The sequence below is a fragment of the Terrapene carolina genome, unplaced genomic scaffold (genome assembly GCF_002925995.2).
Source record: "Terrapene carolina triunguis isolate 2854851 unplaced genomic scaffold, T_m_triunguis-2.0 Scaffold42, whole genome shotgun sequence".
Taxonomy (NCBI): domain Eukaryota; kingdom Metazoa; phylum Chordata; order Testudines; family Emydidae; genus Terrapene; species Terrapene triunguis.
In genome coordinates this window covers 31562313-31585206 of record NW_020664393.1, presented here as the reverse complement: position 1 = coordinate 31585206, position 22894 = coordinate 31562313, and the positions used below count along the sequence as shown (strand labels likewise).

At 41.4% G+C, this 22894-nt stretch overlaps 1 long non-coding RNA gene across 4 annotated transcripts in view; it reads right to left on the bottom strand.

The window, feature by feature from the left end:
• LOC112102481 overlaps positions 1 to 20956 on the bottom strand; it is a 57893-nt gene extending 36937 nt beyond the window's left edge. The window contains exons 1-4 of one of the 4 annotated variants that reach the window (XR_002907744.3): positions 20597 to 20956; positions 19731 to 19908; positions 10218 to 10386; positions 9629 to 9730 (exon numbers count right to left, since the gene is read on the bottom strand). This is a non-coding gene — a long non-coding RNA (uncharacterized LOC112102481). Of the gene's footprint in view, positions 1 to 9628; positions 9731 to 10217; positions 10387 to 19598; positions 19909 to 20446; positions 20577 to 20596 lie in introns of those variants that run through there. The other 3 variants (XR_002907740.3, XR_002907741.3, XR_002907743.2) reach the window with 3 other exon arrangements.
• Between the last annotated feature and the right edge of the window lie 1938 nt (positions 20957 to 22894).

The following is a 22894-nucleotide window of genomic DNA, read 5'->3' as shown; positions in this document are numbered from 1 at the left end:
CAGATTCCTACTAACATTGGAACCACTGCACTTCAGTCCTGTGCAGGGCACCAGACATTACTGCTGGTTTTCAGCCTCAAATTGCTCCCTCAAGGCATCCCTAATCCTTGCAGCCCTGTGCTGGACCCCTCTAATAGTCCTGCTCTCTGGCTGTGCAAATTCAGCCTCGAGGTGTTGAACATTGGAGGTCCATGCCTGACTGAATCTTTCACCCTTCCCTTCACAAATATTATGGAGAGTACAGCACGTGGATATAACCGCGGGGATGCTGTTTTCGGCCAAGTCCAGCTTCCCATACAGAGATCGCCAGCGGCACTTTAAACGGCCAAAAGCACACTCCACAGTCATTCGGCACCGGCTCAGCCTGTAGTTGAACAGTTCCTTGCTGCTGTCAAAGCTCCCCGTGTAGGGTTTCATGAGCCACGGCATTAACGGGTAAGCAGGGTCTCCAAGGATCACAATGGGCATTTCGACTTCCCCTACTGTGATCTTCCGCTCTGGGAAAAAAGTCCCGGCCTGCAGCTTCCTGAACAGGCCAGTGTTCTGAAAGATGCATGCATCATGCACCTTTCCGGGCCAGCCTGCGTTAACGTCAATGAAACGGTGATCCACAAGCGCCTGGAGAACCATGGAGAAATACCCCTTCCAATTAATGTACTCTGATGCTAGGTGGGGTGGTGCCAGAATAGGAATATACGTCCCATCTATCGCCCCTCCACAGTTAGGGAACCCAATTTGTGCAAAGCCATCCACTATGTCCTGCACGTTACCCGGAGTCACGGTTCTTCTGAGCAGGATGCGATTAATGGCCCTGCAAACTTGCATCAACGTGATTCCAACGGTTGACTTTCCCACTCCAAACTGGTTCGCGACCGATCGGTAGCTGTCTGGAATTGCCAGCTTCCAGATTGCAATAGCCACCCGCTTCTCCACCAGCAGGGCAGCTCTCAATCTCGTGTCCTTGCGCCGCAGGGTGGGGGCGAGCTACTCTCACAGTCCCATGAAAGTCGCTTTTCGCATCTGAAAGTTCTGCAGCCAGTGCTCGTCATCCCAGACTTGCATGATGATGTGATCCCACCACTCAGTGCTTGTTTCCCGAGCCCAAAAGCGGCGTTCCACGGTGCTGAGTATGTCCGTGAATGCTACAAGCAATTTCGTGTCATACCCGTTACGCGACTCGCTATCATCGTCTGACTCCTCACTGTCACTTTGGATCTTAAGGAATAGCTCGACTGCCAAACATGACATGCTGGCGAGACTCATCAGCATACTCCTCAACAGTTCGGGCTCCATTTCCCGCAGACTGAAACGGAACACAGATCGCGCTGCACAGACACCGCTGAAAGATGGCATTGAAAGCTGGAGCCAAATGGCGCCAAATGTGGACGGAAACACAGGGATTGCTGGGATGCGAAGCGATGCATCACGGGGCTTTGGGACAGGACCCAGAGTGCCCCGCCCCCTTCCCACAACCCACGGTGCCAGAATGGGAAGGGGTGCTCTGTGGGATAGCTGTCCATTATGCACAGCTCCCAATGCCACTGCAAGTGCCGCAAATGTGGCCACAACAGTGCGCTGGCAGCTGGCAGTGTGGACAGACTGCAGCGCTTTCCCTACCCAGCTGTACGAAGACAGGGTTAACTCTCAGCGCTGTACAGCTGCAAGTGTAGCCATCTAGGTGATAGGGCCAGAGGTAGAGGTAGTACTCCCTTATTGGTTTGAAAAGCAAACCGTAACCCTTACTGGCCCTGCCCTTGGAATCCTGCCACCTGTCTCCTCATTTCCTTCAGCATCATTCACCTGTCCCCTCCTCGACATCTGTCTCCCAGTGCTTCTTCCAGGATCTCTAATTCCACAATTCTTTAGCTCACTACCACTCTCAGGCCCCTTACCCTCTCATCCACTGACACACCCATTCCATTCTCCCCTCCACTTTCTACTACTTCACTAATCCTCAGCATAGGTTCACCTCCCACATCTGCTGCCTCTGGCCCCATGTTGCCAAATGACTTTTTAGGAAGTCTCATGACCTACAGACTCCTTCCACTACAAGTTTGTCCTCTCCTCCTTCAGTACTGCCATCTCTGTTCCAGGTCAAGCAGCGCTACTTCTCTACTCTGACCGACTCCCATGCCCATAATCCCAAATACCTGTTCACCACATTTGACGCTCTCGTAGAACAGAGACACACACACTCTACACATAGGGTCTTCCTGACTGATGAAAGCCAGACTTCTCTTTTGAAAGCCCATCCCATAACCTCCCCTATCACCCTTTCTCATCTGCTGTCACTAATGCTGATTTTCTCGACATTTCTCCTCTAATTCCTCTGCCTACCCCAGTAACCCCAACTTTCCCCTACCTCAAAGCCAGAGGTCATAACTACTTCTCTTATTCCCCTTTCTCCTTACTCTCCTCAATCCTTCCCTGCTTTCCCCAGTACAAGCATGCTTTTGTCTCCCCCTTCCATAAAAAGATCCCAACTTGGCCTCACCTACCTCTCCAATTACTACCCCATCTCTCTTTTCCCCTTCTTCACCTCTAAATTCAACAAATGCCCATAGAAATGTAGGGCTGGAAGGGACTTCGGGAGGTCATACAGTTCAGCGTCCCATGCTGAGACAGCATCCCATGCTGAGACAGCATCAAGTAAACCTAGATCATCCCTGACAGGTGTTTGTCTAACCTCCTCTTAAAAACCTCCAATGATAAGGATTCCACAACCTGCCTTGGAAACCAATTCCAGCTCTTAACTATCCTGATGGTTAGAAAGTTTTTCCTAATATCTAAGCTAAGTCTCCCCTGCTACAGATTAAGCCCATTACTTCTTGTCCTACCTTTGGTGGACATAGAGAACAATTGATCACAGTATTCTTTATAATAACTCTTAACATATTTGAAGACTTATCTGGCTCCCCTTCAGTCTTCTTTTCCCCAAGACTAAACATGCTCTTTTTTCCCTTTTAAAAACCTTTCCTCATAGGTCAGGTTTTCTAAACCTTTAATAATTTTTTTCTCTTCTCTGGACTCTCCGATTTGTCCTCATCTTTCTTAAAGTGCTGCCCCCAAAACTGGACATGGAACTCAAGCTGAGGTCTTACCAGCACTCAGCAGAATGGGACAATTACCTCCCATGTCTTATATATGCTACCCCTGTTAATAATAATATGTCCCAACTGCATCACGTTGTTGGCTCATATTCAGTTTGTGATCCACTATTAACCCACAGATTCTTGTCAGCAATATTACTGCCTAACCTGTTTTTCCCTGTTCTGGCTTGTGTTCCTTTCCCATTATTGTTAATATTAATTGCGTGAAGCATCTGGTCAGAGTTAATCTTTGAAGGAGGACTGAAGCAAAATAGGCATTAAACACCTTAGCCTTCTTGGTGTTGTCCATTATTAGCTCTCCTTCCCCACTAAGTAGAGGACCTACACTTTCCTTCATTCTTCTCTTGCTCTACAACCCAGATTCACTTCTCCACTTAACACTGCTCCCACCAAGGTCTCTAACAATCTTTTCGTGCACGTCTCAAGGCTTCTACTCTATTGTCATTGTCCTTAATCTCTTGGCTGCTTTAAATACCAGTGATCAGAGACTTCTTGAAATCCTGTTGTACCCCTCTCCTTCTCCTGCACCGTACGTCCAGCTTCTGTGACCGTCTACATCTAGCTCTCCTATGTCTCTGGTTATTTCCTCAGCATTTCTTTCAGTGGACTCTGCTTCCCCTCCTCCCCCAACTTCCACTATCTGTGGAGTCTCTCGTGACTTAGCCCTTTGGGCCCCACTTTCTCTCTCTCTCTCACCTCCCCCCCGCCTCACCCCACCTCCACCCCCACTTCAGTAGATCTTAATTTTTCACATGGATTACTCACAGATCTCTCCCTCCTCTTCCAGAGAGTCTCCTACATCCAATCTTGCATTACAGTTTGGATCTCTGATGTGGCTCATTGTCAATTCAACAATTATATTAACTAAAACTGAACTCATCATTCCCCTACAAGTCTCCCCACTTGCCAATTCTATTGACAATACCATCATCCTCCAAGTCACTCAGAATCATAGCATAGCAGTTATCTTTAACTCTGCCTTTTCCCTGGGCATCCAGGCTGCAACCCAAGTCTTGCTGCTTCTTCCTCCCTAACACATTCAAGATCTAACCTTTTATCTGGACATAGCACTTAAACTGTAATCCAGGCCCTCGTTTTCCCTCTTGAGTCCCACAATTTCCTTCTCTCTGCCATTTCTGATATCCATCTTGCCCCCTTCAATGTATTCAAAGTTGTGCTGCTAAGATTATCTCCTTGGTTGATTGCTCTGTTGTTGTGGCCCCACCTACCTCTTTGAACCCATTGCAAAAATGTCAAGGTTCTTATACTCATATTTAAGGCCCTTTACAACAGTGCCTCTCTCTGCTTATCCACACACATTGCCACATGTCTCCTCTGCTCTACTAATGAAGTCAGCCACAAATCATCCATCGGTCAGTTTCTCTTCCAGTTTTCAAAAGCATATGCTTCCATGCCATCCCATATCCATGGAACTAAAGCCTCTACCCTGCCCTCATTCAACTCTATCCTCAAGGCCTACTTCTAGCATAATATTTAATAGGAAACTTAACTCAATGGCTAGGTAGATGGCTAGCAGGGATTATCCATCCTATTTTGTTTATAATTAATAATAAGAGAACAAAAAGACGGACAACTCAAAGCCATCTAATGTAATGCAGACAGCTAATTTATGCAATGTGTTCTTATGGTTAACCTCTCTCTCTCCCTCCAATTATCTTTGTTGCAGTTTGTCTTAAAATTAGATTGGAATCTCAGTCCTGAAGAGCTCCCTGTACACTGTACAGCACTGATCCTGATTGGAGCCTCCAAGCACTACTGAAATACAAAATAAAACAAACTGAATGAACAGCAAGCCTGCAAATCTACATTAAAGCTGTGTGCTAAAGCATGGATTAGTGACGTTGTGTCAAATATAGATCACACTTCCTTGACCTCAGAGATATGGCTTTGAATCAGTGCTGGCGCTAGGCATAAGCAGACAAAGCAATTGCGTAGGACCCCCTATTTGCTTTTTTAAATGTGTGTTGTGTGTATTCCTGCTTAGGGCCCCCAAAGGGCTAGCACTGCTTCTGGTTTGAATAAGTATGTCAATATGAGTATCGCGTCCAGAAATATTAACTCCTTTATAACACAGAGCTATAGTAGGGTTCAAATGTCTTCTTGGTCATTTATTTTTACATAAATATATAGTGAAGTATACTAAAACATACATATTTTCTTCTGAGAAAGGAAACTGACAAAAGGAAGATGCGTTAAAACCGAACTATGTTTATCTAAACTAATTTAATACACAGATATATTTTGCATATCTCATCTTAAAATTTAAGTGCTTTTCCTATCAATTTCAATTAAGAATGAGCTTCTGACCCAGTTTTATTTTTCCTTTCTTGCCTATGATGAAGTTATGACTTCGCTAACTATAACCCCAATTCTGCAAACTGTTTTGTGCAGCTGAACCTCTGGAGCTTTATGCAAACACAGGGATCCACAAGCACAGAGAAGTCTGCAAGATCAGGGGCTATAATTGTCTTAAAGCCAGTTTGTTTTGGGGGAGTCCAATTAGTTGACTTTTTGTTTGTTTTGGGGGAAGGGGAAGAAATATCATTAGATTTTATTTTTTTAAAATATCTATATATGAGACACAACATGGTATATGAGCCACAAAAACCAGTCCAGTGAAATGCTGCCATTTCCCCCCTATTTTGTTAAAAATGTTGTTCTTCTCCAAGAATGCTGAGTTTTGAATTCTTACTTTACTGTTACAGCTGGTATATTTCTCCCTTTTGAAATCTTGCAGGCTTCACTTAGTTTCCTAAAAGGCGTCATTTGAAATTCTATATGAACTATCAAAAGATAAGCTAAATACACAGACTCCTCTTATAAAGTTTAGTGGGACCTGATATATGAGCCATACAGCATAAACACTTAGCTGTATGAAGCCTACTTTTAGCTTAACACAAAGTTGAGCAAGCATTTTTCTAAGTCAAAGATCTCACCTTCACTATAATAGTTCAGTGTTCCAGGAATTCCTGTTTCATCCCTCTAAGATTTTACTTGTTTACATTTCACATCATTCCCTCAAAAAAACCCTATGAACTATTACTAGATATTTAATATAGAGACATTTCAAGATACATTAGAAGTCAAACATTTCCACTCTTACTGTTTTAATTCCATGTCTCTGAAACAGACAGAAACCTAGCACACTAGAAGTTTTAAAAGACTACTATGCTTAGGTGTCAAACATTTCTTGAAGTCTGTGGCAGTTGGCAGCTGCAAACATCCGACTGAAAGCCCCATCTGCTGCTTCACAGCTTCCAGTCGAGGATGTTTACAGTCGCTCACTGTCAACAGCAATACACATTCTTTAGCTGTTTACGTCACATTATTAACCAACAGGAGGATCCAAGCAAGTTGCTTAAGAAGACTGGTACAACCTCTCTCCATGTTGCCATCTTGCTACATGCAAATGTATAAAGTAGCCTGTTTTCACACGTTTTTATTAATAAGATAACTTATGACTTCTAGTGGAATAGTTTGAAACATAGGTATAGTTAATACTCAAATGTTATATAATTGAAATATGTCTGTTTTACTTATGGTGTAGAATTACAGTAAAGATTTATGGAAGAAGTGACTTGCATGCTCTGTTGCAACTTATTTGTGCCTCCAAGACACTAATAGAACAGTCATGGTGGTGTTTATTATTGCATTACTATGCAATCTACTAAATTCACTTATCAGTAACAAACTTATCAGTAAATATAGTGACAGATCTTTTATTATCCACTGAAACAGAAGATCTAATTTTAAGACTGTTTTAATATAGTGATGGGATTGGCTTTCTTCCTTTCTGCAAAGAGGAATGGGGGAAGCTATGTGATCTTAAAATTAACTTATCCAACCTTTGCTCCAGAATGACTGCAGAAGATAATTGGGCGTGGGGGAGGGCGTTAGCATGCTCTGTGAAAGCTTATGTAAAGTTTAAATGAGTAATAAAACTTTACTAATTTTCTATTTTGGATAACCAGTTGCCATTACATCACACAGAGTTATTAGAATTACAGTATTTACCACAGAACAAAAAACACAACAACATCTGACATAACGAGTCTCAGTGGTGCAGTTTTGCAGTTGTTTCTTCATCCTAACTCCTGTTTTCTTATGAAGATAATGAAGGGGGAAATTGAAGATTAAGAATTCAACTATTTTTCCAAATTAATTCAAAACCATAGAGAATCAGTTAAGTGATTAAAGTGGCATAAGTAGAAAATGATTTTCCTTGGAACTTGCCTTAAAATGAAGTTATCATATAGCAAACTAACTAGTTTATGGGAAGAATATAGCTGCTTGGAATGCAGAAATCTATGGTATTTATACAAAAAAAAGTGAAGAATCCTCATAAATCATTATTTCAAAGACACAGGGGTTATATTTTCTACACTAAGGTTAAGAAAGTTAATCTTCCAGGCAGCAGGTGAAAACAAGCACAATTATGTTGAGGTCTTTCCCTTTATTCACTACCAACTTTGAGCTATTAAAACTTGCTAGGGAACCACATTTTCCTCAATGGGTCAAGTCACTAAGGGAACAAAGCAAACTTTATTAGCGCTGTGGCAATTCTACATTCCAGGAATTCTTAGCACTTGGCAGCCGTACACTCCAGACCAGAGAGATTGATCCTCCCTCTACATAGCAGAATGACTGAGACTAACTTCGTGAAATTCTCACTAAGATGCCCACTTCAGCGAGTTACGGATAGAATTACTTAATAAATCCCTTTGTAGAGTCTAAACAGCAAAACAAAGGTTAAGAAAATATTTCCTTGATTATCAACTCTTAAAACTCTTGTAAAATGTAATCCAAGCAGAAAACAAGTGAACACACACCGTGCAACACAATGCACACTGAGTGCAGAACTAGATATAATTCAGTGATAGCAGAGGGCAAAGATTTCAGTTTAATTATACCTTGTCACAAACTGAAGATTAATAAATTGACAGATGAAAGGCTAATCTAATATCTACAATTCATTAATAGGAAAAGTGTGGGGGAAGGGAAGAGAGAGACTAACAAGATCTTAGTTGTTTGAATTTATTAGATGAAGGACACTGTGTCACAACAATACACGATATCATTTTCCTCATGTATGGTTCCCTTTCAGCTATTGCAAGATAAACAGATTAGATCTATATGAAAATCAAAGCAAGGTCACATCTAAAATGCTAGACAGTTTTACCAGTAAGGTAAGGGCCATTTATACAAGATAATTTAAGATTAGGTGTTTCCACTATATGATGATTTTCCAATTTGTATTGTGCACAATTTGTATACTATAAAGTAATTCATTTAGCAGGATAATGTAACATTTAAAACATTAAATAAAATGTGTTAAAGACAGAAATATCAGGTAATTAAAGCATTTTATGTATTAGTGGTGTAGATGCAGAGATTTTGAACGACTATGACTTGAGAAATTAAAGAGTGTTCCAACAGGCTAATACACTTTTGGGATGGTTTTCATAAACTTGTGCCTTTATGTTCACATCTTAGCATGATAACTTTCCATGTTATCAGTGGTAGTGTAACTAAGCAAATTTTGGTCATAAGCCCATTGAGTTTTTCACAGAATGTCAAATAAAAATTATATGAATTATCTGGTGAAGGCACTATAGAAGGGCAAGAGAGAATCGGTATTTAAAAAGGGCGACAAAACTGTCACTCAAATTAAACTCATGCTACAATTGAAAAAGTTAGCTGGGCAACTAAAATGGCTCCACTTTTCCACCACCTGAAACATGGACAGAATGACACAGGCAAATGCATAAAGGTAAATTCTAGTCCTTCAGTTAAATTAATCTAATGTCAAAATGCTAACAAAATAAATCATACAAACCAAAACATGGGGAATGTACAAGACCCATGATAAAAAAAAAAAGTCACTCCTTCGCATGTTGCGACCCATTCCCCAACTGTATGTTGTCTACTTATTACAACTTATCTGGGCAGAGACTTTGTTCTCATATTTAACATTAATCCAAAGTTCTTCATCTTTCCATTTCTATCACATAGAGTACAGGCAGGGATAAGTGAGAAATTACAACTTAATTTGGCGTTCACTTTTTCTATAATAAAGTGGACTAAGAGCTGCACTGTTTGTTGATATCTCAGAGTTGGGAATAAAAGCTGTTTGTGCCTGTTCTGCAAAGCCTTTGACTCAATATTTTAGAGCTGTGAGTTGATATGCAGATTCCAATGCATTGAGCAAACATGAGTGCAGTTGCAGACAGACAGGTGAAATTCAGCACAGTATTTTCCATCTCACTTTGGTAAAGTGACAGTTCGGACATCTTAATAGGAAAGATTTATCAGTTTCCCAAAATACAGCTTGAACAACACTTAGTGCTTTATGTCAGATGCCTCCCGATATTGTCTGATGTAAGTTTCACTTTTTAATGTGGTTTATTTAGGAGGATGAATAATATATTGAGTTATATACAAGTATTAAAACAGTCTCCATGTGGAAATATTTGGGGAGGAAAAACCCAGGAACTTACTTGTTGGGCCCAATTCTTCCTATTTCAACTTCCATTATAATTTATGTAAGCTGCACACTGAACCAGGGACCACCACACTGCCTGGCCATTAAGAGAAGATTCCTGGAAATTCAAGACATGAACTGTATTATACATTTACAAAAATTAGTTGAATGGATTATTGTAATTAAAGAAGCTCAGTTAGCATTTCATATCATCTGGCTCCCATCATTAACACTGTTTTCTAGAAGTAAATTAAAAAAAGTTTCAAGTCAAATAGTTGGATTGGAGAGCAAGTGTCACTTTACTGTTCTACATTTTAGAAAACTACACTAGGAATATGACTTATTGGCTGATAATGGTTGTCCAAAACTGCCTCCCCTGGCCTCCTTCAGCAGGTGTTGAAAAAAGTTGAACTGCTTGTGTAGAAACAGTTTTTGGGACCATTTCAGAAAGCTTACAAGACCCTATGGGGCACAGGACTAAAGTAAGTGATAATACCACACAGACCTAGTGCCAATACCTGCTAAGAAAACCTATCAATTCATATTTTTAGGAAATTTATACATAAAGGTTCCTAGACACTCAAGAGGTTTCCAGGTAAACTCACTCTGCATCTATGATCTGTGACAGAAGCATCAACAATGAAGTGGATGCAATTTTCATGTGGTAATGTGAAATAGCAAGTTGCTGTGGCTAGTAGTTTGGAGTGGGGAAAAGGTTATTCCTGAAGTTGCACACTCAGCAGCTGGATCCTATCTTCAGTACTTCTGGTGGAACTGTTACAAAGAGAAGGAACACAATTACTGAAATGCCAGTACTGAGTACCTTGCATAGCTTTTTCTGTAAATCAACTAAAGATAGATACGGGTTTCCCAGATTTGCCATCTGCCCCAGTAACTTGTAGTCTTTTGCTTTGAAATCTGTCTACACTGTAAGCTAGAGGTGTGACTCCCCATCTGTGTACACATACTCACAGTAGCTTTCATCAACCCAGCGGGAGTATAAACAGCAGTGTAGCCATGGTAGCACTGTTGGCAGCAGTGGTGGCTAAGCCGTGCCGAGTACATACCTACCAGTTTTAGGCTCAGCCGTACCTCGGCAGCAGCCAACAGCAGTACAACTGCTACATTGCTCTTTACACTTGCACAGTAGCGCTCATTGAGCTAGTGAATATGCGTACACAAGCAGGGGAATCACACACCCTTTGCTTGCAGCATAGACAGAGCCTAAAACTGAACAGAGAAGCAGTGAGAAAAAAAAAGTACAGGCACTGCAGGATTATATACGTTAAGTTTATTTCTTTTTCCACATTAACCTAATTTCATTAATGTAAATTATTTACATCAGAAGCACTAACCATGATACTGAAGTTATGGAAAATATCTTTGAGAATTGAGCTCACTTTATTTTAAGCTTTCCTTTCTACTTTTCTTACATCCCTCCTTCTGTGTCTTCAGCCCACAGCATCCCACATTTGGGCTTCAGACAGTTGAGAAGAGTAGTCAGGGTTGGAAAAAAACCCACTGGCCCACAGCAAATAGAAAGCTTTCCCAATGTCATTTTCTGCAGAAACTAAGCTTCGATTTTTGAAGAATTAAGTTTCTAGCCCTTATGATTGAAAATAAAGCCTTCCAAATGCAAACCTGGGATAAATTAATGAAATGCTTTGTTACTAAGCTTGCAGACAGGTAGTTCCAGGGCTTCTCCTGCTGCTCAGAGCTGTCCCTGGCTGCAGTGAGTGAAAACCGACCACTATATTTTCAGAGTTGTTTTTTCCAGATTCCTAAAAGCAGCATTTAAAGTGACAAGAATCAAGTCAATTTCATTCTACTGCTGTTCAAGACAGCCTGGAGCAGCAACAAGAGGAGGCAGATCCAAAAACCAGACACTTGAGGAAGGTAAGAGTAGCAAAGATACATGCCTCTATTGCAGCAAATACGAGTACAGCGGGGCAGGAAACAGTTTTCACAATTTCAAAAAGTCTTCATCAGACGAAGAGCTGAAATTTCAAATTTTCACACACGGAAAAGCCCCCCAAAAAACTGGTTCGGGTCAACTGAAACATTATGAATTTCAAAACATGTTTTGATTTTAAACTTTTTTGTTTCAAAATTTAAGTTACTCAACAGTGTAAAAACAAAAAAAAATGAAAAGTAATTCCTAACAAAAAAAAAAATTTACATTTCAAGTATCAAAAAAATGTAAGTTTTTTTTTTGGTCAAAACCAATCTTCCCATGAAAAGGTTTTGCTTCAATGAACTGGCATTTTTCTACAGTGAAAAAGTTTCATCCAAAAATTCCTGACCAGCTCTAACCAGGAACCTGGGGAAGGGGTAAAGTAGCAGAAGAAGCCCCAACAACTGTTGAAACCGCTGAGAGGCTCTGAGATGGGAGCATGGACAGCTGGAATATTGCTTATTTCTTCTAAAAGCCAGAGAAGAGGCAGAGAGAGCTACTTTGAGTTTCAGCCACCTACTAGCAAGAGTTTCATACAAAAGATGGAGCCACCCGAGGGGAGTTCAAGATCTCTAGTCAGAAGAATCTCAACTCCCTCCTATATAGGTATTTGTCCCTAGGGAGTGGCCAGTAAGTTTTTTCTCTGGTTATTAGGGTCAGGTAAAAATTTCCAGGTCCTACAGGAGCCTGGATAGACATATGAGGGAGGAAGTTAGAACAGAAAAGTATGGGAACAAGAGAAGGAGGAGGAGAGAGTTTTTAGGAAAAGATGACAGCAGAGAAAACACAGTATAGGGCCAAAGAATAAAAAAGGTGATAGAAGGAAAGAAGAAAAGGGAGAAACAAGACCGCTCAGGATTATCCACTGTGAACCATACAACAAAAGCAAGAGAAATGCAGGAAGTATGACGTTAAATAGCACTGAAATATATTTTACAAATTTCACCAATATTCAGTGAATACTTTATATAACAAATACTTTTTGTAAAACACAGGCAGCTCTAGGTGAGCAAATGCTATACAGAAAATACATTAGATCAGGGGTTCCCAAACTTGGTTCGTGGCTTGTTCAGGGTAAGCCCCTGGCAGGCCGCGAGACACTTTGTTTACCGGTCTGCACCGCTTCCCACAGCTCCCATTGGCTGTGAACAGCGAACCGCAGCCACTGGGAGTTGCAAGCGGCCGTACCTGTGGACGCTCAGGTAAACAAAGTGTCTTGCGGCCTGCCAGGGGCTTGCCCTGAACAAGCCGCAAACCCCTGCATTAGATGAATATAGATGAAATTCACTGAATATATTCAATAAATATTTTTTCTGCTATTTGATCAGCCCTATCAGTAAGTTAAAATTAAATAGTAAATTTGATTGGCAATGTCTACAGTTCATTACAGAACACATGAACAGTACAAAATTGTTTTATTCTTTTAGATTTCAGGGATGGGGGTGGGGTGCAGATATTTTTCACTCTGGCAGGTAAGTGTCAAGTGACTATTTCAAGCCCTAGGTATGGTTTAATATTGACATACCTAGTGTAGAAGAAAACTGAGGCCTAAGACTCCTTTACGCCACTCTGCCAGAGAAAAAGATCTAGTGGCTAGAGCACTAACTTATGGGTACGTCTACACTTACATCCGGGTCCGGATGTAAGCAATCGATGTTCTGAGTTCGATTTATCGCGTCTGGTTAAGACGCGATAAATCGATCCCAGATCGATCCCGGAAGTGCCCCGGATCTATCCCGGAAGTGCTCGCCGTCGACGCTGGTACTCCAGCTCGGCGACCGGAGTACGCAGCATCGACGGGGGAGCCTTCCTGCCGCGTCTGGACCGCGGTAAGTTCGGACTAAGGTATTTCGAATTCAGCTACGTTATTAACGTAGCTGAATTTGCGTACCTTAGTCCGAAGTGGGGGGGTTAGTGATTGGAGAGATACTGGTGCAAGTCATCGTTCCACCAGACTTCGTGTATGACAGTGGGCAAGTCATTTGGGGAAGTAAGCGAAGCACAGAAGCCTATCTTCAAACTGGGGATGGTACATCCCTACCTCACAGGGCTGTTGGAAGGCTAAATATATTTAAGATTGTGAAGTGTTCAGATACTCCAGTAACGGGGGCCATAAGATAAGAGCCTTTAATGAGGCAAAAGGTAGCCCCTAGGTGTACTCAATGAACTCCCTAGATGGCGTAAAGCTGCCACAATGATGTCAGCCCCCGCTTAGTAGCATTCCAGGGTAGGGAGCGGGCAACTACAGAGTGACCCGTGCTTAAACTAGTTTTGGCTTCCCACCGCCTGGAGACAACTCTAAATTTGCATCAGGCAGGCCCCTGGCTGCCCCATGAAGAGAGAGAACACAAAGTGGTGTAAAGCACCTTTTCCTCTCCCTTGCCACTCTTCCTGTGCAGAAACAGAGAACAGGAATGCCTAGACACCTAGGAACAATTAGCTCAAATCATGGCAGGGTCTACGTAGTCTCAAATAACTAGCTGTTGATAAGCTGACTTCCACTCTTTTACTGTACAGAGGTTTTTTAGTCAAGATCTTAAGCAGAGATCTGTGGAGATTTCACAGATCCCATAGCACTTTTGTAAGAGCAGGATTTTGAACGAATGCCTTTAGTCAAAGTTTTCTCACTAAAAAAGTAGTACAATGTATTAGCTGGTTGCTAACTTCACATCCATGGTATTTATGTACCAGTCTGTGCCACACATAATAGGAAATCTTGGGCATTGCACTGACAAAGCAATTCAGCTATTTTCTGAGTGTTCTGCACAAACTATAATCACTACCACCACATATTAAAATGGTTTTATAAGACGCTTGTTCATAGGGAAGTGTATAGCTAAAATAAGGAAACATTCTTGTCCTTAAAGAAGCACAAAGCATAGTAAATGAACTCTAATTGTCATCAAATATAGAGTGGTGTATTCACTGCGGGCCAAACCTGCTTGAATTCTAGCCCTCAGTTGATTTACGAAGGATTCCCTGTTCCTGGGTATCAATATTGCATTGAGGCGAGCAGGGTGAAGAGGAGAACACCTATAAGCCAGTTAACACCTGTATGTTCCCATGGTTGGTAATTAAATACCGTGACCCAGGGGATAAAGTGTTGACATTTATTGCCAGGGTCATGGACCTGAAATCCTGTTAATGTTATACCTTTAAGTTCCTATTACCTCCAGTGCAATTACTGATTAAAGAGTTACTTCTTACAGCTTTTCTAGAGGTAGAGGAAAATGTAACTGAGTCAAAGTTATCTGTTTATAAAAAAAAAGAAAAAAGAAAAAAAAGCACCAGTTAAAAGATCCCTATTAGACCAAGTAACTTAGGTAAAGAGGGTTAGCTATTTAAATAGGCCACTTAAATAAGCCATAGTTGGGCACTAGCTAGTATGCATCTCTCACATTTCCCCCAGTACCAACACATTGGAGTTTTAAACCAGGAAGGGGTGAGTGAAAAGATCAAGTGAGCCTCCATTTTTTTATGTCATGTTCTTAGCCAGTCACTGGAGGTCAGAATTATCTTGTTTATTTCTTCTCTTCTTATTCCAACCCTTTCCCCCCTAGTTATAACGTGCTATTTTAGATCTATTATAGTAACGTGATAAAGAATTATGAAGGATGACATAAGAACAGTGTTTTGTTGTTGAATAGCAGAACAATGGCTCAATGATTAGAGCTGGGAAAGGCAGGGTCAAGAGACCCATGTTCTTTTCCTGACTTTGCCAGTGAGTTAATATTATAACAATACAAAAGGGGCCCTTTGAGCTCTAAATGCCATACAAATGCATAAGAAGTGTGGAGATTTCCGAAGCCAACTAAGGGATTTGGCCTCACTTTGAAATTGTGTGTTGTGTGGTGGAGTGTACTAGTTGGCTTTGGAAACCTTGACCCTGTTCCCTTCCCCAAAGTGCTTACGATCTATATATGGCCCTCATCACAATAGTATCTGAGTACCTGATGTTATTAATGGATTTGTGCTCCAAACACCGCAGTGGTGTAGTAAAGTATCATCTCCATTTTACAGACATGAAACTGAGGTACAAGGTAGGTTAAGTCAGTGGTTCTCCACTGGGGTACACAGAGGTCTTCCATGGTGTACATCAACTCAAACATTTCATACAGGCAAAATGATAAAGTAAGTAATTTTCCAGTAATAGTGTGCAGTGACACTTTTATAGTTTTATGTCTGATTTTGTAAGCAAGTAGTTTTTAAGTGAGGTGAAACTTGGGTTACACAAGCCAAATCAGACTCCTGAAAGGGGTACAGTAGTCTGGAAAGGTTGAGAACCACTGTGTTAAGTGAGACTTCTCCTAGGTCACAGAAAGAATCTGTGCCTGAATCAAGAATTGAACCCAAGTTTCCTAAGTCCAAGTCAATAATGCTCACTTGGTAAGAGTGCTTCCAGATCCTTGGTTGAAAGGGTGATCTAAATGCAAAAAAATTAGTACCATTTAAAAAGCCAATGAAACCCTTTTCTAATGTAACTGTTACCAGTATATATTAAGTAATTGATAGAGGGTTTTCCTCATTAAGCGCTTGTCTGCACAGCCCTGCAGTCAGGATTACCAGGGTGTGAATTCTAGAGAGAGGAGTTTGTTAGTTTCACCTAATTCCCAAAAGGTAGCTCACAAAATCACCCCATAATATTATCTCCCAACAATAGTAGTCAGAGGCTTTGACAGTAAATGATTTTAAAAGATTTTTGTTAGACACACAATCAACATAGGTCTGATTGGTGTTTTGGTTAAAAAAACAGAACAGGGCACTAAGACATATTCACTTCTATTTTGAGGAAATACCTGTCAGTCAGTCAAAATTTTATCACTTGCATATCTTGCAAATCTCCTGCCGTTTGCATGGAAAGACTACTATCCTCAGGCATAGGAAAATGTGGTACATATTGCCATTTTCCATCTTGTACTAGAAACTTTTTAACCCAGGCAGAGCATGAAGTGTTAGGAATTATTTTTAAACCGTTTATTCAACAGGAGGCCCTCCTGAGAAATATGACTTTACTCCAATTACACAACCTTACATACTTCAGTGAAATTTATATTAGTTTTGGCCTGATACTACAGTCCTTATTCTGCCAAAGCTCACATCAGCCTCACAGTGAGGATTGCAGGATCATCCTCCTTAGCTGCATTTGTATAATCCAGGAGTACTACAAAATGAAAGTATATCAGCTATGGAATACACAGAGAATTTTAGCTCATCTTTCCATAGACACCAACATGATTAAACTAAGTTACTTGGGGATTTTGTCAATTTATTTCATCAACTTCACCAATATATAGACACGGTATAGTTTTATTTTAGTGTTTGACCTAGATCACTAGCGATGTGGTAAATTCATTACCTATCAGAACTTTCTGATCTGTAAGGTATTTTTTTTAAATACATCTCGTGTGTGTTGATCCTCTTTTCCAAGGAGAGTCCCCGCACAGAGTGAAGTAGGCAGGAGTCTGACTGCATCCGTGCCGTAGCAAGATCAAGACTTAAGAACGAGCTTGAAAAACAATTTCTGATTTTGCATTGCACGCATTCTATTCAGGATTGAGTGTTCTAGGTTTTGCTTTCTTCAGCGTCAAGAAAATAGTTTAGAAATCCAAACAATCACTACTCTCTTTTGGAGCCCAATCTTTTTAAGTAGTCATACATTTAATTAATGAATCAGTTAATTTTCAATGGTAGTGTCCAAGAGATGAAAGGCTATTGATCTTAGGACCTACAGGTATTAGATTTCATTGTCTGCATTTAAATGCTTTCCTTACTTTCCAAAAAGAAAGATTACTTGTAAAACTGATACACAAGAAAACAAAATTTAATTCTAATCTACAAACTACACAAAAATCCCAGAAATGCTAAGATACACAGCAGGAGATATTACCTCGGTTACAAATCTGGCCTTTAGAACATAGATGTAACAGAAATTAATCCTCAATTAGATCCCTTACTAGCAGCCTCTCAATAATATTGCTATTTTGAGTATCTATACAATTTTTGGTTAAAAGAGTCCTGTGACTAAGAACCATAATGCAGTAGTAAGAGTTTTCTCCCACATACAACTATTAGCATTTAGATTTAAGTTTTTTTTCCAAAACAATCTTTTATATTCAGAATGTTAGTATTAAGACAACTAGATTTTACTTTAAAAAGATACTAAAGTAAAGGTTCACAGAGAAAATATTGAAGCCCCGCATTTTAATTTGTGCTAGACAAATATAACCTTCAAACCTTTCAAGGTTACCTTTCCCTATTTGAAAATGCTTCAGGAAAGAGAAAAAAATGCAGTTTAAGGAGACAAGAATTTCCATTACTCTCTAACTAGAGGCCACACCCCACACAACAATTAATGACATGAAAGAATTTTGAATCAAAACTCTACAACAAGTACCCAGCCTGAGGCAAAGTAAAACTTTCTCATTTTCAGAGAAGAAAAGAAACTCTTACTCAATAAGTAGCAATTATGCTGTAGAATTTATATGCTGAGCACGACTGAATGTAAGAACACCAGAGCAGTCAACCATAGCTTTAGCGCTTTGAGTATGATTAACAGAATGAACTTTAAAAGGTCAATTAAATGTCAACACATTTTAAAGAGATATTCTTCTTAAGTTTGGTCAATGTGTAATGGCACCCTCTAAATCAGTAATGTCATCTTTACATTTAAGTTGTACACAACCTAAATTTATGTATGCACATACAGGATAGATAACTTATTTTCTATAAATTAATTAGTATTTATATTGTTGGCTTTAATACGTCTAAGCTGTCTTTGATTAGTTGTGTTTAATCAAGTACACTGAGACACCCTTTTTTCATTTCATTCTAACCCACAAGGGAAAAACAGTTTGTTTCACAGGATGAAAGCCTAGTACATTACAACATTAGAATGAAGAGGTTTTCTGAGAACACAACTGAGTACATTACGTGGCTGTAACTCTTGAACATAACTTTCATAAAGAGACTGTGACCACAATAATAATAATAATAATGATTTTAAAAGATCACATATGTATTTTATTTTGCCTCTTCACTGTCACTTATCTTCCGGTAAATTTTTAGTGGCTAGAGATTCTGGGAACATCTTAAAGCGGGATTTTCAGTGGATACTGGTTCAATACTTTCTGAAAAATCAGGCCTCTAATGGCATCTCAAATTGGATACCCAAAATCACTGGTAATTTTTGAAATTGTAGGTCTTTATATATTTGTACAAGCATAATGGGACACAAACCCTGATTAATCTCAGGAAACTACTCTCACAAAAACAAACAATCATATCAATGCCAGTTTTCATCAACAAGACCTTCAAAATAAAGTTAAAATATATTAAAGATTTTTATGGGTGAGTGAGGGGAGGACAGAGGGAGACAATGCAGATTCACTTTTTCTGTAATTAAAAAGGGATACAGTTTTCTGTAATGGTACTTGATAGAACTACATAGTGATGCATTACACATTCCTCCACAGGCATGTTTTAACTCCAAATATGAATAATGGATTTGAAGAAAGGATGTTGCTGCACATATTAATCTGACAAAAAAGAAAACACTCCAGAGGGCTTGAGAACAGTCAAGATTACTTTATATGGTCAACAATCACATGACAGAAGTATTAAATTTTGAAGTAAATATATACAAGTAGAATTACTTTGAAAATGTAAGAAAAGACTTTCCAGAGTTAGAGATCTGATGTTGTTTATCTTGAGATTTTTTTTGCACACTGATGTTGACTGTGCATGCCCACTCTCATAATTTTTAAAAAAAATAATCTAACTTTTAATTGTTTTAAATGAGACATGGTTAGAATATTTTTCTTCTGGATAGTTATCCACACAAACTAACATCTGTTAAGACTATGTTACTATGGTATGCCAGAGGATCAAAGCCACAGATGATTTAAAGTTTGGTCATATTTTAGTAAAGCTATGTTTAACGCACATAAATACTAGCCATAATTAAAGTTACAAAACACAAGTATGCAGATGTCAGATATCCTTAAGACTGAAATTATGCAATCATTTTAAGCACCTCTTCAAATTGTTTTCAAGCCTTCCTTAAGCTCACGTTCAGCTAATTATAACGATATAGTAATGTCGATGTGTCAGGCATCAAAGGACATTGGAGTTCAAAATATAGTTGCTACATGTAATTTCTTTCTACCTGCTCCCGTTTTTGTTCCTGCCAGAAAACTGAAAATTCCTGTATGCAGTGCAAAGTAAGCCAGGGCTGGGGGCAAAAAGCAGGCGAGGGTGGGTTAAAGTACCAGTCGCTGCAGATCTCACTCCAGCTCGTCCTGTTCAGTAGCACTTGCGAGTAGTTTGTTACAGCGTGGGGCGGGCTGGAACCAAAACACAACAGGTGAGACCCAGCAGACAGGTTGCTCCTACCTCTGGGGTTCGCCCCCGCTGCTCTGCCCGGCGGGGCTGCAGAGAAGCGGCCCGGCAGGGAAGCAGCCCGGGCCACCGGCAGTCCAGACCCGAGAGGGGGATCCGAGAAGCCCTGCCGCCCCCGAGCCCAGCCGCATTTCAGACAAGTTGCGAACACCCTGTAGAAAAGTTCCCAAGCGCCGCCGCCGCTTTCCCGGCTGCAGTTTCGCGAGCGGCGGCTCCGCTGCCCCCTCCCCGAGGGAGGCTGGTCACCCAAGCGGAGCTCTCACGGCCAGAGCCGCCCGCCTCAGGTGGGAGAGCACCGGCCAAGGGCGGGGGAAGAGGCCGCCGCCCCCAGGAAACGCCTCTCAGGGCAAGTCCCAGCGCGGGCTGGCGGGACTGGTGCCTGCTCCCGGCCAGGGCAGGTCCGGGGCGCGCCTGCCCGCCCTCCCCGAGCAGCAACACGCCCGGGACAGGTCTAGAGGAGCGAGCAGCGCCCCCTCTCCCTACCTGGGCCAGCTCCCGGCGGGCTGCAGCCCAAGCCCCCGGCAAAGTTCCCGGCTCCGGCAAAGTTCCCGCAGGCAGGGGGGCTGCTCGGCTTTGGGGCGCACTGCGGCGAGGTCTCCCCCCGGGGGAAGGAGAGGAGTGGGAGCCACTTACCGGAGACACCAGGGGCGCCCAGCCCTGGGAAAACAGCCCCCCTCCCCCGGGAGCCGGGCGGCAGCTGGGCCAGAGTGGGCTGGGCATTGTCCTCCCTCCCCGGAGCGTCCTTCGGGCGGGGGAGCGCAGCTGCCGTCGGCTCAGACTCCTCCTTCCCTCGCCATGTTCTTTGTGTGTGTCGCTTTTCTTTGGCCATTTCCCCTGACAGCGGCGGGCCCGGCAGCTCCAGCTCCCCCCAGCGGAGCCCCCCAGTAGCAGCGAGAGGCGGGGGTGAGGCGCCGGAGACACAACAGCTGCCCGAGCTGCAGGTGACCGGGTATGACTCCGCTCCCCCTCCCAATAAACCAAAGGGGATTCCGTCCCCTCCATCCCGGCTCCTCCAATTAGCTCAGGGGGAAGGGGGCAAGCCAGGCCAATGAAATGCCAGCAAGTCCGGAGAGTCCCATAAGGCTGAGCCAATAGAAGGGAGAGAGGAGGCTGCAGATCCGCCCCCACACAGCTCCATTCTGAAATAAAACAGCTGTGGCCAGATGTGTAGAACAGCTGGGAGGAAGTAGTCCAAGGTATTCGCAGTAAGCTGTTGGTTTACAAACCTTTCTGCGTAGAGGGGCAATGGTGGCGGGGTTGTAAAGCAACTTTTCCGGAATGTAATAGCCACTTAGGTAAGGAGTATCAGAGGGGTAGCCCTGTTAGTCTGGATCTGTAAAAAGCAACAGAGAGTCCTGTGGCACCTTTAAGACTAACAGATGTATTGGAGCATAATCTTTCGTGTGTCTGACGTTGCTTTTTAGGTAAGGAGTTGTACTAAAAATACATTTTGTATAAATTCTTTATTAAGAGATTCTGATTTGACTGTATGTTGTTCACTTACAAAAACAAGTAACAGAAATTTGCGGAAAATGAAGAAACAAGTTATAATTAAAAAGCCCTGAAGTCTTTAGCATTGTGTTTTTGTTAAAATTCAAAATCAAGTTTTCCAATTCTGTTTAAAAATCTACTATTTTTGTTTTTTGAAATAGTTCATCTCAATTTTTATTTTCATCTAACAAGTTTGCAGAAGTTACTGATAAATAATGGAAACTGTGATTGAGCTTTCACAAAGAAAGTTATACAGCCAAATTGCAGAAAATAATTGGCAACCTTATTGCAGGATATGCTGTGATAGGAGTCCCTTCTAAATGCTCATTATACCATAAGTTTGGAGACTAGCTCTGTGAGTCCTCCATGCACTAGATTGTATAGGCTGTAGCCCTTGGTGAGGGTTCCCATAAATACTCATGTTTCAAATAAGTAACACAAAAAAACCTAGAATTGGCAAAAATAGAAGTTGCAAGTAGCCAAGGTAGAACTCCAGCAATTACAATAAGGATCAAACTAAGTTCCTAACTTTATCCACTAAGGGCAGCATGCTACAGGAATACAAAGTTAGATAAGGATATTACTAGGATCCTTCTACACCATTTTCCTGGCTTCTGGCCACTGCCTTGTATCTTCCTGCTATGGCCACTACTGTGCTAACAACATGAGTTTTTGCCTGACTTTTAGCTTTCCAGACCAAGCTCTTAAGCTCCTTGCTGCCTTGTCTTCTCCCCTGGTGCTCCTGTTTCCACTCAGCCTCTGACTCTTTCCTGAATCAGGTCCCCACTGGTCTCAGGATGTTACTTCCTTCTTTGGTACTCTACGGACCATAGATATCTGTACTAGCTGGATGTTGAACAGGTAACAGTAGCCTCCACTGACTAGATGACCCTCCAGGTCAGCTAGAGTCAGGGGGAGGTACCTAGTAACAAGCCAGTAGATTCATTACATGCTTTTCATTCTACTTTATAGTTTTTTATATTTCTTAGAAAATACATGAAATTTACATCATATATATATATATATATATATACACACACACACACCTCTACCCCGATATAACGCTGTCCTTGGGAGCCAAAAAATCTTACTGCGTTATAGGTGAAACCGTGTTATATTGAACTTCCTTTGATCTGCCGAAGTGTGCAGCCCCCCCCCTCCTCCCCCGGAGCACTGCTTTACCGCATTGTATCCAAATTCATGTTATATCGGGTCGCGTTATATCGGGGTAGAGGTGTACTTAATAATTATGGTTTTGTGACACAAATGGTTTTGGATTAACCTGATAATAAACAAACCTTGGTCCCAAGCCTGCAGAGAGTTACACGTTGTGAGCAGTCCTATGGAAGCCATTCATTGGACTGCACAATAATCTATATAATAAGATTCCTGGAACATCACTCCATGTATTATGCTGAAGCCTAAAATGTCTGTTGATTC